This window comes from Barbus barbus (genome assembly GCF_936440315.1).
Source record: "Barbus barbus genome assembly, chromosome: 3".
In the NCBI taxonomy this organism is placed as follows: domain Eukaryota; kingdom Metazoa; phylum Chordata; class Actinopteri; order Cypriniformes; family Cyprinidae; genus Barbus; species Barbus barbus.
The window spans coordinates 21,122,566-21,140,799 of record NC_136731.1 but is presented as its reverse complement, the minus strand read 5'-3'; the positions used below and the strand labels follow the sequence as shown (position 1 = coordinate 21,140,799).

The 18,234-nt window shown below is 37.0% G+C and overlaps 1 pseudogene across 1 annotated transcript in view; it reads right to left on the bottom strand.

Moving 5' to 3' along the window:
* Nucleotides 1-18,234, bottom strand: part of LOC306847055 (rho GTPase-activating protein 44-like) — a 70,211-nt pseudogene that overhangs the window by 5,349 nt on the left and 46,628 nt on the right. The window contains exons 15-21 of the transcript in view: nt 17,759-17,850; nt 17,482-17,665; nt 14,223-14,240; nt 12,974-13,162; nt 8,679-9,198; nt 4,233-4,378; nt 2,645-3,022 (exon numbers count right to left, since the gene is read on the bottom strand). The product of the transcript in view is annotated as a rho GTPase-activating protein 44-like (transcript). The remainder of the gene's footprint in view (nt 1-2,644; nt 3,023-4,232; nt 4,379-8,678; nt 9,199-12,973; nt 13,163-14,222; nt 14,241-17,481; nt 17,666-17,758; nt 17,851-18,234) is intronic.

The following is an 18,234-nucleotide window of genomic DNA, read 5'->3' as shown; positions in this document are numbered from 1 at the left end:
CGAAGATCACAGCACTGTTTTGCATCTCTGAGCAATGGACGGTGTTTACTTATTGAATGAATCCGCTTTTTGAACGAATCGGTTGAATAAATGATTCAGTGATTCACTCATTAACACAGTCAAATGCTCTGTTCCTGAATGAATCAGTCGTTTGAATGAATCGGTTGAATCTCAATGACTCACTCATTAATGGTCACTTTCTGTCATCAAAGTCTTTGCTGTCACCTACTAACGGTTTTAATTTCACATTTTGACTTTTTTTTCATGTTTTAAATTATTTCAAATATCAGTATTCAATGTTTTATGTTAAAAACACAACATTAGGCCTATTTATGCATCTGTAACTGCAGTTTAAATGCATCCATGTCCCCTGTGAGATACATTAAACTGTGTAAATACATCTAAATGCTATTTCAGATGCAGATTCCAGAAATGTTTTCTTATGTTGGAATGAAAGACACTAAGTACCGGATGAAGTGCTTCTTATTCTTACCCAAAAATACAAAATGGAAGAAAGAGTTCAAACTGAACACAATCTTGCTGCTAAAGCTGTATGAATATTTATTTATATATATATATATATATATATATATATATATATATATATATTTGCTTCTTTTGCATTTACTTGTACTTTTACTTTCAATACTTAAGTACGTTTAAGATTTTTAAAAAATACTTTTCGTACTTAAGTACAATAAATATCATATACTTTAAGACTTTTACTCAAGTAATATTCTAAACGAAGACTTCAACTTCTACCAAAGTCATTTTTTGGTAAGATACCTGTACTTTTACTTGAGTGTGGCTTTCGGGTACTTTATACACCACTGCACACGTGCACACGTGCACACACACACACACACACACACACACACAGAGATGTTGGGTTTCCATGTTTTATGGGGACATCCCATAGGCGTAATGGTTTTTATACTGTACAATCTGTATGTGCTATTGCCCTACACCAACCCTACACCTAAACTTAGCCCTCACAGGAAACATGCTGCATTTTTAGATTTTCAAAAAACTTTATGCTGTATGATTTATAAGCTTGTTTCCTCATGGGGACCAAAAAATGTCCCCACAAGATTAAGATTTACTGGTATTACTATCCTTGTGGGGACATTTGGTCCCCAGGACGTGATGAATACCAGGTGCACTCGCACACACACACACGCACACACACACACACACACACACACACACACACACACACACACACACACACACACACACACAGGATGCCTTCTTATGCTTTTAACAAAGGAGTTAACAAATGTGACTAAGTAAGTTTACAGTTTATTTAATGCTATACTATGGGAAACAGTGATCATCTGATCAACAATTTATCATGTCTCTTCCCTTTCTCCCTCAAACACACAGGCACATACACAGGATGTCATAACTATATGGCCTATAGTTAGGATTCATCAGTGTGGATTATAGTTTTATTATAACTAACTATTTCCTAACTATTATTATATGGCTTTAGTGCTTTTATGGAATAGGAGCTGGTATACATATTCAAGAGTGTGCAAAGATGGGTAGTATTTTGGCCGGTTTGGGCCAAAATGCCAGGGCCGATTTTTTGTCCCAGTCCAGCCCAGATCCTAGCATATTTATTGAGGATGAAGGTGACGAGGACAATCAATGACACAAAACATGCCTAACAGTGTGCGAGCGAGAGAGAGAGAGAGAGAGAGAGAGAGAGAGATAGAGAGACTGCCTGAATGACTGTTCACGTCCTCCAGGTTAGGTCATATTCATAAAAAAAAAAAAAAAAAAAATTGCGATGTCCTAAGTGTAATGTTGTGGTAATAATCTAATACCTTTTCAATTTTTAAGGGTAGTGTACTCCCCCATGTCTCACGTCAGCTGATGCTTCACTTTATAGAAATAAGTGCATTGACCACAGCTTTTCCCCTGTCGTTTTATCCCAGCGTTTACCCCACTAGCTGTCACTAGCTCCGCCCTTGCGCCATCGCTCGTGACCGGAAGAGAAGATGAGTCGTTTTGAGGAGGAGGGGAGGTTAACATTTTTGATTAAAGATTACAAAGGCACATGAATTTGAAAAAAATAATGAAGAGCACGGATAAATTATTTATAATAAATACTACAGTGTTCCATTAAAAAATAAGAATTTTCAATTTTGATTTTATGCTGACTATAACATCCTAAAGAATGTAAACTCAGTGGTGCTTTTAAAACACTGCCTGCTTTGTTTGAGCAGTCAGACACGTCCAACAACTTCTGGATCAAGTAATGGAATGAATTTGGTGCAAGACTACCTGTTTGTGGTGGAGCAGAAGAGTCGGTGGAAACTTTCAATTACACACTTCACTTTGTAGAAAAATATATACAGTATGTCCATGGGCTTAAAGTGAATTCCCTTTGTTTCCATTTTTTCCTAAAATTGTAGAGCTAAAATATAATCCTAGGGATTCAAAAAATAATTATCATACTATACATCTCAAAGGCAACTTAATAAATGGGCACTCCATATTTAAGACAAATGTCTTCACATTTCATAAGGGGATCTGGCTTCTTAAAGTCCATCGCCTGCGTAGGTCGGAGAGACAGACAGTGTGAGAGAGGGATGCTGGACTCCCACTTGTGATGTTGCCACTGAGGCATGTTTACCTGTGGACATGCTCTCTCCGGGGGACAATCCGTCAAGTAGACCCTGCTCCAGGGGCTGGGGGACCGTAGGGGGGACGGTGGGCGGCTGGGGAGGGGGTAGACTGGGTCTCTGTCTGGGCTTTGGGGTAGGTCGGGACTTTGTGAGCGTACCAGTCAGAGAGGGTGGCGAGGACAACGTATGGAGTCCCCCTAATGGGGTCTGGCCAGGGGAAGAGGTGGGCGCGTGTCCAGGGGGACAGCCCAAACCGTATGGGGAGGGGGTACTTGGGGGAGTGGGGGACAGGCTAACCGGAGAGGGCTGACCTGTGGATTGGTCTGACATCCCCCCCGACTGGCCGTAGGGAACCTTGGGCGGCACAGGGGCCAGTTTCTTAGAGGCTGTAAGGAGAGAGAGAGAAAAGACTAAATCAAATATGCATTCAAGTAACCTTTACTATACAATCCTGTTTACACCTGGTATTAACATTTGTTTTTGGTGATCAGATCACAGATTCAGAGTGCTTCAAGGTGAAAACTGGGTGCAATGTATCTTGGGAATTTCTTAACATTTAATGATTCCAAAGTAAAAATAAATGTAATAATATTTTCCTTACACCATGAAAGCATGTGAGTGTACACATTTTAATAATTTTTTAAAATGTTTTTAAATATACCCTTCAAAAGTAAGAACTATTTTTAGATATTAAATGAATTTTTACTTTATGAATATCATTAAGTTTTGGGGGAGTTGCATCAAATTATATTTTACAACCTGAACATTGCAATAAATAAATAAATAAACAAAATAAAAAAATCTTCAAGTGACTTTAGATATTAAGTATTATTTTCTGAAAAATCTATTAAAAGTAATTGAGCTTATGCATAAAACAAGAAAAAATATCTGTCACCAGGTTAAGAAAAATAAACTTGATTTCTCTTTGAATTAAGTTTGTTTTTCTTAACCCACTGACAGGTATTTATTATTGTTTTAAGCATGAATTTAGTTAATGTTGATACATATTTCAGAAATCAAGACTTGTCTTAATAAAGAATGTCTTAAATAATTTTCCTTAATGTAAACAATAAATTAAACCATTTTGTTAAAACATTCTTGTTCTAAGAAATACGATCTTTCCAAAATAATAAGGTTTTCTTTTCAAGAACTGCATTAATGAGTCTTTTTCTTCATTATATCAAGAGTTATATTATTCTGACATTTTTTATTTATTTATGCCCACTAAAACACATCTAATTAATTTTAATTCGGAAATTAAGTTGTATTCAAGTCACTGTACCTATTTTTCTTTTCAAATGCAGCTGCATACCAACATAACACTAATCACTGTAGCAAAACAAGCATTTTACTAAAATAACCATCCCATTGTAAAATGTGTAATAAAGTCCACCTATATTCACATACACGAGACTTCACAGTACAATAAAAACAAATACTGATGTAGTAAGTGATGTATGTCGCCACAAAATCACCTTGACAGAATGAGAAACGTGTTATTACCAGATATATAAAGTGATCTGATCACCCAATTATACCAGATTTAAAGATAATTTTATCTGTATTGAATTAAAGAGGAATCCCAGTGGGACGAACCTTTGTGTAAGGTGTGGGGGCTGTGCTCGGCAGAGTGGGGAGACTGGCTGTTGCTCTGCTGACCGCTGACAGAGGGCACAGTTGCTCCTGACGCCTGCACAGCCTTGAGGCCAATCACAGGTGAGAGCTCCTTGCTCTTCAGAGTGCTGGAGAGAGAGACAAATATGACTGCCTGACATCAATCTGCACCCAATGTATCATTAATGACTAACAGTGTGCAAGGACCCCTCATGTCCCCCATCATCGAAACTAAAAACAGCGACTTAAGTGCTAAATAACATTCTGCTGGTTTGAAACGTGTCTGAATTCACTTTGACATAGAACCCATGTCCATTTTGTTGCTGGCGTCATTCTTTCCCAAATGAGCAACAAGAAGGTAAACAAAATGGTGACAAAATAGATGTTACATTTTCGTTGTTGCTTGAACATCCACAACTAGAATCTGCTTTCATGTGGGTGTGGTGTTATTTTTTTCAAAGACATGTGAAGGTGGATTTACACCGAGTGTTTCTCATGCACGTCAGCAGGAGGGGGATTGAGTGTCCTTGCCCAGCAAACACACACACACACACACACACACAAACAGCATGTATCTTTAATATAACAGAGCATGTGCAGCTTGTTTTTCACTCTGACAGCTCTATTCAGGTGCCTCTCTGCTAAACTCTGGGGAAGATAAATCTATGTGCACACATGGACACATGAGTCCTCTACATCTATATCCATGCAGACGTGCAGAGAATTATGCTGCAATTTCTGCATCTATGTGACTACATTTGAAATGAATCCGCCACATCTATGACTCAATCTCTGCAGTTCCCTGCGACGTTTGAATGAAGGCTCGAGGGTAGATGAGGAAGGGAACCTGTGCCATTGCAATACACAGTCAACACCATTAGTATAATGGCTAATATTGGCTCTACTGATGCTAAGCTCTCTAATAAAGATCTTGGATGGATCTTTATTGCATTGATGGTGTCAAGCGATGGAAATTAATGTAATTCCACTGACATTCCTGCAACCTTTCAAACAACCCGGGAGATTGATGGTCCAAAAAAAGAGTATTCGTATACACAATTCCCACCTCAATTAAATTTATGGCCTACATTGCTGTGAAATGTCTGAAATCTAATTTGATTTTGGTAATTGTTTCAGCCTTATGACGATTTACCAGTGCATTTGGCTTTAGAGTTCTCAAATTCAGATTTTAATCTTGGTGAAATGATTACATTTTATATGGCCCTGCTGTGTTTCAAAATCTAGTGAGCTGCCTTGTTGTCCTTTTTGTCACCAGCTACCAAATTGTAACTGAAATTAATATCGTAAATGAGCAGCAGCTCTGTAAACCAATTAAATTATAGTTTGTGCTTTTTTGTCAAAACTTTTGGTGAACCTTGATAAATGTGACCATACCTTTCGATTTGTCTATATTGGTGTGCTCCTTAAAGGTTAGCAAAACAAACTTTTAGTAGATATACTGTACATATAAAATGTAGTTTTTGTCTTCAGGGAAAACAAAGTCAGAGACTAAATATAGTGACCTACACTATCCAAATGTTTGTCAAATTAACTGCTCTCCAGAACAAGAATGTATATCCTTTTAAAAACATCTATTTCTGATTAGCAAGAGGGACTAGCTTATCATGGTTCACAGCTAAAGCCCAAAGTATAATATGATGCAAATCCTTAGAGTAAGCGTAATGGCAAATGCGTAGCCTTTCAAAGTAAACTCCATTTGTTATTGTGTGCAAACACATGCACACTAGAAAGTTTTGCACAGAAACACAAGTATACATTGGGCTTTAGATGAAGATATAAAAGCTAAAGCATTTTGGCTAATAACAACAAGTCCCAATATGTCCCATGCCAAATTCTTGGTTTAAACACTTGCAAACTATTTAATTGGGTCTTAAACGATCCTTTACGTAAATTAACCATAGGTTTATTATGGTAAAATTGTAGTAACCATGTTTTTTTTTTTTGGCATATTATTGATTGCCATTCGTATAACCACAGTTTTAATATAATACCATGGTTAAACTATGATAGTGTAGCAAAACCATGGTTAATTTGTGGTTACCATGATTTATAGGGTTACTCCACCCCAAAATGAAAATTTTGTCATTAATCTCTTACTTCCATGTCGTTCCAAACCCGTAAAAGCTTTGTTCATCTTCGGACAAAAATTAAGATATTTTTGTTGCATTCTGACAGCTCTCTGGCCCTCCCATAGACAGCAATGTGATTAATACCATCAACATCCAGAAACTTAGTAAAAAGATAATCAGCATGTGCTCTTCTGTGTCAGCTGCGCCACGTGGATACGCTGTTTATGTCATTTACGTTTTTATTCGAATGAAAACAACATATCCGCATTGCGTATCTGACACAGAAGAGCATACCCTCTTTGCGTTCAGTGGATGCTCTCCAAAATGGCGCTATAGGGTGACGCGGAGGTGACAAATTGTTAAGTAAAGTTGTTATTTTTGTTTTCTTTGCTTAATATGGACTGTTTGACCAATCTCCTTGCTATGTTTCTGGATGTTGATCGTGTTAATCACATTACTGTCTATGGGAGGGTCAGAGAGCTGTCAGAATGCAACAAAAATATCTTCAATTGTGTTCCGAAGATGAACAGCTTTTACGGGTTTGGAAAGACATGGGGGCAAGTGATTAATGACACAATTTTTTGGTGTGGAGTAACCCTTTCACAATAGAAACCATGTTTTTTTTTTTTTTATTTGTAGTAAAACCATAGTTAAGTTTCATAAGGGATCACTGACATCCATTGCCACAAACACCCCTCAAGTAAACATTCACAGTTCCTCTAATAGAGTGCTGCATGGATAACACATTGTTGCAGGTCAAAACACAGTTACTATATAGGTTAGGGTATGTTTACGCTTTTTTACTTCTGACGATTTAGGCTTCAAATCTCCTTAGTGAGGACTATCCTGTAAGAATCATAAGAATCTTTTGTTGATCACAGAGCTAATTTTCGCCAATCAACCAAAAGCCAATGGAAAAACCCTATTGGGGTTTTGTCAAGGGAACCAGGGTGATGCTAACTTACAAGTTGCCTACAAAAATATGTCATCACTGCAGCGCTCTACATTGTCAGAATGAATGCATTTTAATTAGATGGAATTTTGAAGAAATTAGTCAATGTAAAGTGGCAATGAGATTATATCATTGCAATTGATTTTGAGAAGTCCTGAAATTTCTTTTTCCAAAGCTATCTCATAAGGCCAGAATAAATCTGATTCCTATTGTTTGGAGGAGTCTTTGTGTTGGGAGAGTGCCTATGATGACTAAAATAGATGCCTATTGGGCAGCTCATTAGTTTTGGAACAGAGCTGGCATTAATATTCATGCACAAACACAACTCTTGATTCAATGTCACAATCAATACATTCATATGCATAATACATTCATGTCACCATATGCAGTCAATAAATGTATTTATCTCTACCAGGGTTAAAACTAAAACTGAAATTAAAACAATTATTTTTAATAAATGTTAACAGAAAAAAATAAATAAATAATAATAAAAATAATAATAATAATAATAATAATAATAATAATAATATATATATATATATATATATATGAGTGCTGTCAAATGATTAATCGCAATTAATCACATCCAAAATAAACGTTTTTTGTTGACATAATATGTGTGTGTATTATGTATATATAAATACACACCCATGCATGTATATATTTAAGAAAAATATGTTATGTTTATATATTACATATATTTATGTATAATATAAATTATATGAATATAAATATATACCTGTAAATACATGTAAATATTTTCCAAATATATATGTATGTGTGTATTTATACACATAATAAATAAACAGTACACACAGATATATTATGTGAATAAAAACTTTTATTTTGAATGCGATTAATCGCGATTAATTGTTTGGCAGCACTTTAGACAGAAATTGTTTAATTTCAGCTAGCTGCCAAAGCAACATTTGAATTCAGTTTAACTTGATGTAATAAAAGAGCAATAAGTGAAATAAAAATACATACACATATTAACTAAAAGCAAGAAAACTAAACTAAAAACATGACTAAAATTTTAACTAAAATTAAAATAAAAGCAGAAAATAAGAACTGATTCAAAATATTAATAAAAGCTATCAATGACAGCACTGATTTTAGGTGAAGGATCCACTTTCACTAAACGCCAGTAACATCCTCAGTTGCTAGGCAACCTCAGGCTTCCCCGAACAATGAGAATGTTACGGAATCTTTTGTGATGGGACTGAAAAAGCAATAACATTACAAAGCAAGTTCCAAAAACAAGATGGAAAAGTGGGAGCCAGTATGGAGTGATCTGAGGTGAGCGCTCAGACAGTGTGGGGAGCCCTGATGGCCGTCACAGTGTGTTTTGCGAAGGCGGGGTGGCCGCAGGCAGGTGGTATTTACCTAGTCAGCCTGGGGGGTCCTCTCTCGCGGGCACATGGACAGGCGGCCCACGGCGGGGGGGGCGGAGGAGGGGAGGCTAGGGGGGTTTCCAAGGGACATATCGTGGCGGGTCAGCACGAGAGGGGTTTTAATGTAGAGGGGCGAGGCATTGGCGTCAGGCGGAGCGGCATGCGGCACGTCACACATGGGGCCGTGTTTAGGAAAGTGCAGGCAGCTAGGCTTAGGGTTGGAGTTGATATCGAGTGAGGAGGAGGAGGAAGAGGAAGAAGAGGACGGGGGTGGTTGGAGCTGGGGAAGGGGTGGGCCGAAGCCTGCCCAGCGCAGGGGCGGAGGCGGGGAGCCGGGAGGCTGGGACTCGGGACCGGGGGCGACTGGCCGAGCGCAGGGAGGGGGCTTGGGGTAGAAGTGGTGAGGGCCTGGATGGGAGGATGAGGAAGGGTACGGAGGGGGTGGCCGCTCCTCTGCGTGGGACGAATAGACATGTGAGGAATCCGGCCGATTGGGCGACACGTCGTCTGAGCTGCAGATATTGAAAACAATAAAGAGCAAACACAGGAGAGAGAGCTCTGGTCAACTGCACACGCATGACAGCGCAACAGGAAAGTGGATGCTTAGCTCCAGCTGTGGCTCGCTAGCGTTATACAATATTGATAATACTCTCAGGATCCTTTGGTCTGCATGTGTGTCTCAAGCTGGTAAGCTGGTATTTAGCCAGTTTAGAGTGCGGCAATGATCGACAGGTTTAGCAAACAGCAAGCTTAGCAACGAAAAACAGGTGCCATCTGACTCCACTGGGAGGAAAAGCACAGCGATGCATTGAAATTAAAAAGAAAACAGAAAATTACACTGAAAATGATCTTGTGTCTGCGCACTGCACCAAGGCAAGAAAAAAATCTCTTCGAACGACCAAACATCAGAGAGAGTTTGGTGAATAGCGCTATAAACCAAGGTCTCTAAATACGGTGAAAACCCAGAGCAGTTAAACACAGACACAAAAACCCTTTCATGGCCTGAAAGAGTGTCAGAGGAGGGGAGGTAAGCCAGTCAAATCATCAGCCGTTGCAAACCCTAAATACAATGACTGAACCATGGCGTGACCTTCACTTCATTAATGTATGTTTTGCATATGGGCTTATGAGTTGATTATCAATGAAACTGAATGAATAGGAAGCCACAGCAAGAATGTCTTACATTCATGAGACCAATCCAAACCGTGACGGTTTAACCATACTAAATGATCATGTAGGCCTGTACACACTGCAAAATTGGCAACTGCATTCAAATCCAGAATGAATCCTCTAAATTACCGTTTAGAGTGTGAACAGAATACAGGACTCACTCCTGAAATGGCAAATTAGAAACATGCCAAAGAAACATACTGTACGCACTCTGTTTCAGGAGTTTAGGACACGTTTATTCAATAACTGTTTTATTTCCTATTTGCGTATATGTATATGCTTTATTTTTTAAATAAAGTTCCTTGCACACTTAGTCTGAAATTTTTGTATGCGTTTTTCGTATTCGTCATCCTAAAAATTCATCACGCACAGAAATCTTGCACACTGAAGGTCCTTGCACACAGAGTCCGAAATTTTCGTATACATTTTTCTTTTTTTTTCTTTTTTTCTCGTATTCGTCAACTTTTCCAATCAAAATACTTGCACGGATGTGAAAACACAGAAAATCGAACCTGATCCTATTTTTTTTAATGATGGACGAAAGTTTTGGAGGTCGTATTTATTTTTTAAAATGCGAAAAGTTCGGACGAGAATTTTGGACTCTGAGTGTGCAAAGACTTTGAGTCTGATGCATATTAATTCATCCGTTGCGAAAAAAGTCGCAAAACAATACAAAATGGAGCCTTCAAGCAGTGAGGATGATTTTGTTGTCCTCTCTCTTCTTAAAAAGAGAGAAAAAGAGAGGAAATATTGGGTCCAATCCTGAGATAGCGTAGAGAGGAAGGAGAGTCCCACTTCCTTATCAAGGAGCTGCGGTATTATCCCTAGCGATTCAAAGTTTACTTCAGAATGTCAGTGGCTCAGTTTGATGCTTTGCTAGAGATACTGGAGCCACAAGTTAAAAAGACCACCAATTTCTGTGAACTAGGTGTTCGCTTGTACGGTGGCTCTGAATTGTCAAAACAACTCTCAAAAAATGCCTTGTTTCCACTCAGCGTTAAGGTACATTACAGTTCAGTACAGTATGATTCGGTATGGGTAACCCTGATCCAGCTTGTGTTTCCACTGCCAACAGTACCCTTTACTTGACAGGCGTGGTGTATGCCGGAAAGTAGCGATCAACAATAAAGCGCGACAATAAGCACAACTTTGCCTCTTTTATGTTTTAATGAACAATAATAGCCATTATAAAAGTATAAGTACAAAGTATACGAGGCTTGTATAAGAGGAAATAAAGACAAAAGCAAACAATTCACAGTCAAACGTTTGCTACAAAGGCAGCGCTGCAAGTTACTACGGTAAAGTTCAAAATAATTATAAAGTTAAACTTTGTGTTCAGTCAAAACGATATGACCAGGAAAAAATAATAGATTAATGAGACCACGAATGCCTGTTAAATATACACAAAACGAATGGATTCTCGTTTAATCACTACAGAGACATCAGAGCCAGCGGCAAATGTCGGAAAGGACTAGCCGAGAGTAAGGCTGCTCGAGGCGGATACATGAGCACGGAGCACCCGGTGATCGCCTGGAGCTTCGAAATCGACATAGCCAATTCTCAAATAGGCGCTATATCGTTATAAATAAACCGCAGATTTGGGTTTTAAACAACTACATTCTCGCCTGAAAAACTCTTAAAACTACATTTCATGACAGAATAACAGTAATATTTTGAAAATTACGCGGGTTTTTGGGCAATGACGTTTCACAAGTCCACAAGAACAGACGAACACATATTGAGAAACGGTTATTATCTGTGTGAAATATAATGCACTGTTATATTTTTTGTGTGTTTGCGCACTCGAGTGAAGGAGAAGCTTTATCCCCTAGTATCACGCAAAAGTGATGATTCTGGTAAACCAATCAATTTCTGCAGTGAGTTTAGCTCCACCCTTTTGGTACCCTTTGCTGTGCTAGGTACCCCAACGAAAGGGTACCAAAAAAGGTATGGTTCGCTATTTTGGTACCATTCACAACTTCTGACAATAGAAACGGATATAATTGCGTACCATACTGTACTGTACCGAACTGTATCTCTCAGTGGAAATGAGACAAAAATGCTTGCTGTGGATGCAAAAACGGCAGAAAATGGAACCCGATCTGAATTGTTTTTATGACGCATGAAAGTTTCGGAGGCAGTGTGTAAATGTGATTGAGACAACGTGAGGTCGTATTTATTTTTTAACATGTGAAAATTTCAGACTCGGTGTGAAAGAACCGCTTAGCTCCATTCGTAGCTATGCAAAGACTTGATGTTCAAACAGTATCATAGCTATTAAACTATAATAAGATATATCTTGTTATGATGTAAATCTGCATTTAACCTGGCCGTGTTTTAAAATGATGAATAATTCAAGTGATGAAGGATTTTTAAAGTCCGACAGTAATCTGTGTTAAGTACTACTGTTAACCCTGCCTGCTTTAAATGTTTGAAAATGATTAATAGTTGAAAACATTAGTAAGAAATTCAGAAAGGTTATCAAAAAGTAATCAAATGTAATCAGTTACACTGCTTAAATAAAGTACGTATAGAACTTACAGAAATAAAGAACAGAAATTAAAAATTCTTACTGACCCCAAGCATTCAGATGGTAGTGTACCTCTTTCCCTGAGATCTTCTTGCTTCGCATCAGAAGAAGAGAGAATCGCATGGGCTTTTTATTACATTACAAGAACTAGTTATTGAGTTCGGTATTGTTTAATGTATATGCGGTTAATTTGGTTGCAGAATGCGGATGTCAAACAACTGAAGTCTGTGTGTACAATACAGGATGAAGAACTCAAAAAAGGACTGACAATCGTATTTAGCTGCAGTGTGTACATGGCCATACTGTCTGCACTACTGTATGTAAAAAACAGAAATCTATTAATAGATAAAGAATAATAATAAAATAAAACATTAGATAGAACAAGGAAAGCACGAAAGAGCAGAGGAAAGGATGTCATTAATACACAAATGCAGGGAAAGCAAGAGAGTTAATTGCTGAATGGAAAACAATGTGGTCACAAGTTAGTTGATGCAACAAGTTCTACTATGAAATGCATATACAGTATATCGAAATGACAATGGAAAACATGTAGAGGATGATGGGAATCATGTGTTTTTTTTTTTTACCTGCCCCTGTCTCCAGGAGGGGGAGTGGGGGTTGGAGATGTGGCCAGCTCACCGGGCTGCTCAGTGATCAGGGTGTCTGCAGGAGAGCCGGGCGGTTGTGCGCTGGGAGGCGTGGATGAGGCTTTGCGGGCCAGTGTAGAGGAACTTTTCCCCTTCACCCATGATGTGTCCATGACTCTGACACCCACACTGCCCACATAAAGACCCACAAACCATCAATCACAACCACTACAGAAAACACAACAGAAACCTTAACCCTCTGATGCATGATGCCAACTAGCCACCTTGGGTGATTACATTTAAGCATTACCCATAATTCAATTCAAGTGTGCTTTTTATTTATGATGTAATATTACAATTTCAAAAAGGCTGACAAAAGTGGTGAAGGTCATTTAAAAGAGAGGCCAGATGTGTAGTTCTATAAATTAGGATTATATTATTATATTTTTTTTCCTCATAAAAATAAAATGTTTTTGTCATTTAATAATCCATGTGTCAGAGGGTTTAAAAACACTTTATAGTAGCTTGCATAATTACAATTAACATTAATTACTGTAATTGTTACGAGATATAATTAGAGAATAGAATATGATTTTGATTCAAATTTTGAATAATACACATTACTGTTCAAAAGTTTAGGGTTGGCAAGTTTTTATGAAAGAAGAGGCTTGTGTTCACCAAGACTACATTATCTGATCAAAATTAAATTACAAACAGTCCTTTTGTGAAATATTACTAGAATTTAAAAGCACTGATTTCTGTTTTAATATTTTCAAATGTAATTTACTCCTGAGATTCAAAGCTGAATTTTCAGCATCATTACCCCAGTCTTCAGTGTCACATGATCCTTCAGAAATCATTCTAATATGCTCATATGCTGCTCAAGAAACAGTTCTTACTACTATCAATGTTAAAAAGAGCCAAGCTGCTTAAAAATTCTGTAATATAATTTTTGGAATATTAAAATATATAATAGTTTTGCAATATTACAGTATTTATTCAAAACAGAAATCTTTTGTAAAATTATAAATGTTTTTTTTAATGTCACTTTTGAACTAGTTAATGTATTCTTGCTTAATAAATCAAATACACAACCTGAAAAAACTTTTGAACGGTAGTGTTTTTAGATTTGAACATACATGCATGACTCTCTTGTTAAGCAATACAGAAATGAACTGATTGTTAATTAAGTTATTAAAAAGTGTTACCAAAAACAAAACCACAGTATGACAGAAAAGGTGAACGGTACCTTTGAATTTTCCTAATGCTGCATTAAGTGTGGATAAAATAATGAGTTTAGAGAAAACACTGAGTTCACATTTAACAGTAATGTCTGTAGAGTAAGCAAAAGTAAAGGACATGGGGACAGGGGAGGACAGCTAAATGAGAACTGTGTAGCGTGCAGTGGGGGATATATGTAGTTTGACAGTGTTTGGAGGATCGGGGCCGTCCAGAGGTGAGAACATGTCAGCCTAAATGAGCAGCTGGCACTTTTGCCTGCTGCGACACCATTAAGCCTCATTTATTCTAATTGCTTTTACCCCGAGAGCTGTGGACATAAATAATCAGACACTTAGCCTCCCCTTTACCAAAAACACATCAGTCCTAAAATACAGTGGATCAGACTCTCTAATTGTTATGTAATCTATAAAACTTTGAAATGACAGCAGACATCAGGAGCATTTTAACATGAGGAAATGTGAGGGAAACACAGAAATGCTTAGTTGTCATGGAAATATTCATATATAAGATTAAAATATGAATGCTTAAATGCTAAAGCTTTGAGAAAAAAGTTAGTAGCTCCAGAAAAAGTCATAAAAATGTAAGTTAGAAAATGCATGATTTTGTAAAAAGATGCATGTTTTCACCACGGGATAAAAATTTGCAATTGCAACTGCGAGTTTACATCTCAACTCTAAATTTATATCTCACACTTTTTTTTGTCTCTGAATTCTAACTTTACATCTCGCAATTGTGTTTTTTGTTTACGCCACAGAATAAAAAATAAAAAAGGCAATTGTGACTTTTAAATATCAACAATTCAGGCTTTTTTTCTAATAATGGTGAGTTTTTATCTCAGACTTTTTTTTTTGCAAAAATTCTCATTTTAAATCTCATGGTTCTGGCTCCTTTCCTCAGAATTTTGAGTTTACATCTTGCAATTCTGTTTTGTTTTGTTTTTTGGAAATAAACAAAAAAAATCTTTCAAACATTCAGTTTACATCTCGCAATTCTGACTTTACAGTATCTTACAATTCTGACTACATATCTCACAATTTTGACTTTATATTTCACAATTCTACGACACAATTCTGAGAACAAAAGACAGAATTGTGAGACAAATTCAGAACTGCAGGGAAAAAATAAAAATGCGATAAAAAACGCATTTACAATTTTTTAACCCGTAGTGAAAATTGGCTTCTGACTTTTCTCTGCAATGTAGCCAAGCAAAAAAAATTAAATAAATAAATAAATGGTAACACTTAAGCGTTTTTTATCAAAAATTATCATAAAAAAAGTTAAAAAAATATCACTTAATATCACTGATATTACTCAATATTTCTAAATCAACCTAAATGCATGAATACATAATATTTTAGCCCTTAAGTTAGTTAGAAATATAGGTATACATTGCAGGTCACCATTTTTTTTACAGTATATGGGAGTGAAACTAACAACGTCTAAAAGTAGTGTGGACATGTTCCAACTTCCCTCCAGTTATAATGGCTGCTATTCTCCTTTCATTAATCATTTCATTAAAGCACTTGCAAAAATTATTCCACGCAGCCTTGTATTTAATATGTGGTAATTTATCAGCAAAGTTTGCCAAATATTTGCCAGAACACAATATTTGTCATAAGCTAGTCTGTAGTGGGACTCTATCTAACAGAAGTCTGGATCTCCTCCTCCGTATGCGGTATTTTTCCACCTGCTGGAGCATTGCAGGTGGCATGAGTCAGAGCCTGGCACATCTGCCACGTGTCTCTGTCGATAGCGGCAGAAATCCAGCCCCCTCAGTGAATGATAAGCAAGCCGTGGCCCTCCTTCAACACTCCATCCACGTTACCATAGAGACCGAGGCAGTCCATCAGCCCGAGACCAGCTCTATTCAAATGAGGGCAGGTTGTGGGAGTCGCTGAGATGTTCCTGGAGCTCAACTCCAATTGAGAACAAATGACAAATGATTACGGGATAACGACGTGACTGATGTCCCGGTCTAAGTGAATTAGTCGCTGAACACATTAGCTATCCGACGCTGTCTCCTCCGCCACTGCTAATTGGTTTAAACAGCACTATCGAACTCAGTCAGTGATAGGCAGTTACTGCAATGATGTTTAATTTAAAAGGATAGTTCACAGGAACGTGAACATTCTGTTGTAATTTTCTCATGTTGATAAAAACCCATATGACTTTCTTTCTTCTATGGAACATTAAAGATTAATATACTGCCCTAGTGAAAAATGAATATTTGAAATATATTTATTTCAAGCTTAATATACTACAAGTACATTTACAGTACATGGTCCACTCATGAGCGAGTCTTCTGAAGTAATAAGACGCTTGTGGTCACCTTCATAAAAAAATGTAATTGCGTTTTTCTAAATAAATTAGCAATTTAAAATGTAATTTTTTCAAATCTTCAGATTTGTGGTGTTTGTTTAAAGGCGTTGCACAATTTGGCCAAAACTGTTGTGATTACATATCAGTATGACAAAAACGAAAAAAAAAGAAGATAAAAAATCATCATCTACACGCACAATACATATACATATGAAAATACTACAACTATAAAACACTACTACAACAATTAATAAAAAATAGTATTATTATATTAGTATTATTATTATTAAATAAAAATATTAAAATAAAAAACATTACTATTGTAATATTTTACTGTAAAATAAAAAATAAATAAATTAACTATTTAAGTAAAATAATATAAAAGTAATTATATTGAAAAACTAATATTTATGGCTGTCTTAATTTCTTAAATTTTCAAACGTTAAACCATCAACTTTTTATTTCAGCAAAACAGCCTCCTCAAAAAGCATCTCTTATTGACAAAGTGCTTTTCTTTACAAGTTTAGGAAGATGGTTGACGCATGCTGTGTTCCTAAATGCACATTCTAAGCGACTCAAACTAAGAGCAGATGCATTTATGGTGAACCAAACTGCTTTGAGAAACTGAAAACACTGTATCATGAGCTGCTCATGTGTAAATAAACACAATGCTTCACTCTGAAACCCACAGCACACGTATTTATTTAATTAATTTGCCTTTTTGATTTGATATTCACAGCCATATTGCGAGCATTGACGGATATTCTTCAAAAATGTACCTTTTGTTTAATGGAAAAAAAGAAAGTCGTACAGGTTTGGAACGAATGAGTAAATGATGACTGTCCCTTTAAGATTAGGCTTAGTATGAGAAGCTAAAGGAAGAGTGTGGGAGGGAAAAGTGGAGAGATGGAGGAGGCAGATGGAGCAAAGAGTGCAGAACAACCTACCCATCCTTCTTGTAGAATTCCAGCATCATGTTGTCAGTAGCAACACTGAGTGGGCGTCGACTCTGGTCGTGCTGCTGCTTGCGCTCTGATTGGTCCATATCGGGCGAGGGCATGGAGCTGTAGTTGGAGTTGTGGTTGGTGTGGACCGGGCTGCCGTAGCTGCCTGTCAGGTTGAACTCAATATCTAAGAATAGCAAAGACAAATTAGTCCAAATCTCGCAGGAGAACACGCTCGTGTGTATGTGCGAATATGTTTTCACAACTCTTTCTATCGAACCTCCAGGGAAGAACCAGTCAGCGTGCTGGATGATCGGCTCAATGATGCCAACGATTTGCAGGGACATGGTGGTCATCATTTCTGTCATGTTCCTGTGAAGATCAATGACCCATTTGATCTACACATTACATATGTCAAACAATATCTTAAATAATATATCAAAACTAATATATCAAAATATATATAAAACTACTAGATACATTAAAGAAGTAGTATACCTAAAAATGTCATTCACTTATGTCCATCCAAAACTGAATGACTCATTCTTTTGTGGAACACAAAAGGTTACATTTTAAATAATCCTCATGTAGGATAGTTCCTCTCCATAAAACAACATTTCACAGTGACCACATCTAAAGAATTCCCAAAACGTTAAATAACAATCAGTTTTACTTCAAATGGCTTGAAATATAGTGAACCGTATGAACTATTTTTATAGTATTTTTTTTATCATTCTTAAAGCTTGACAGACATGT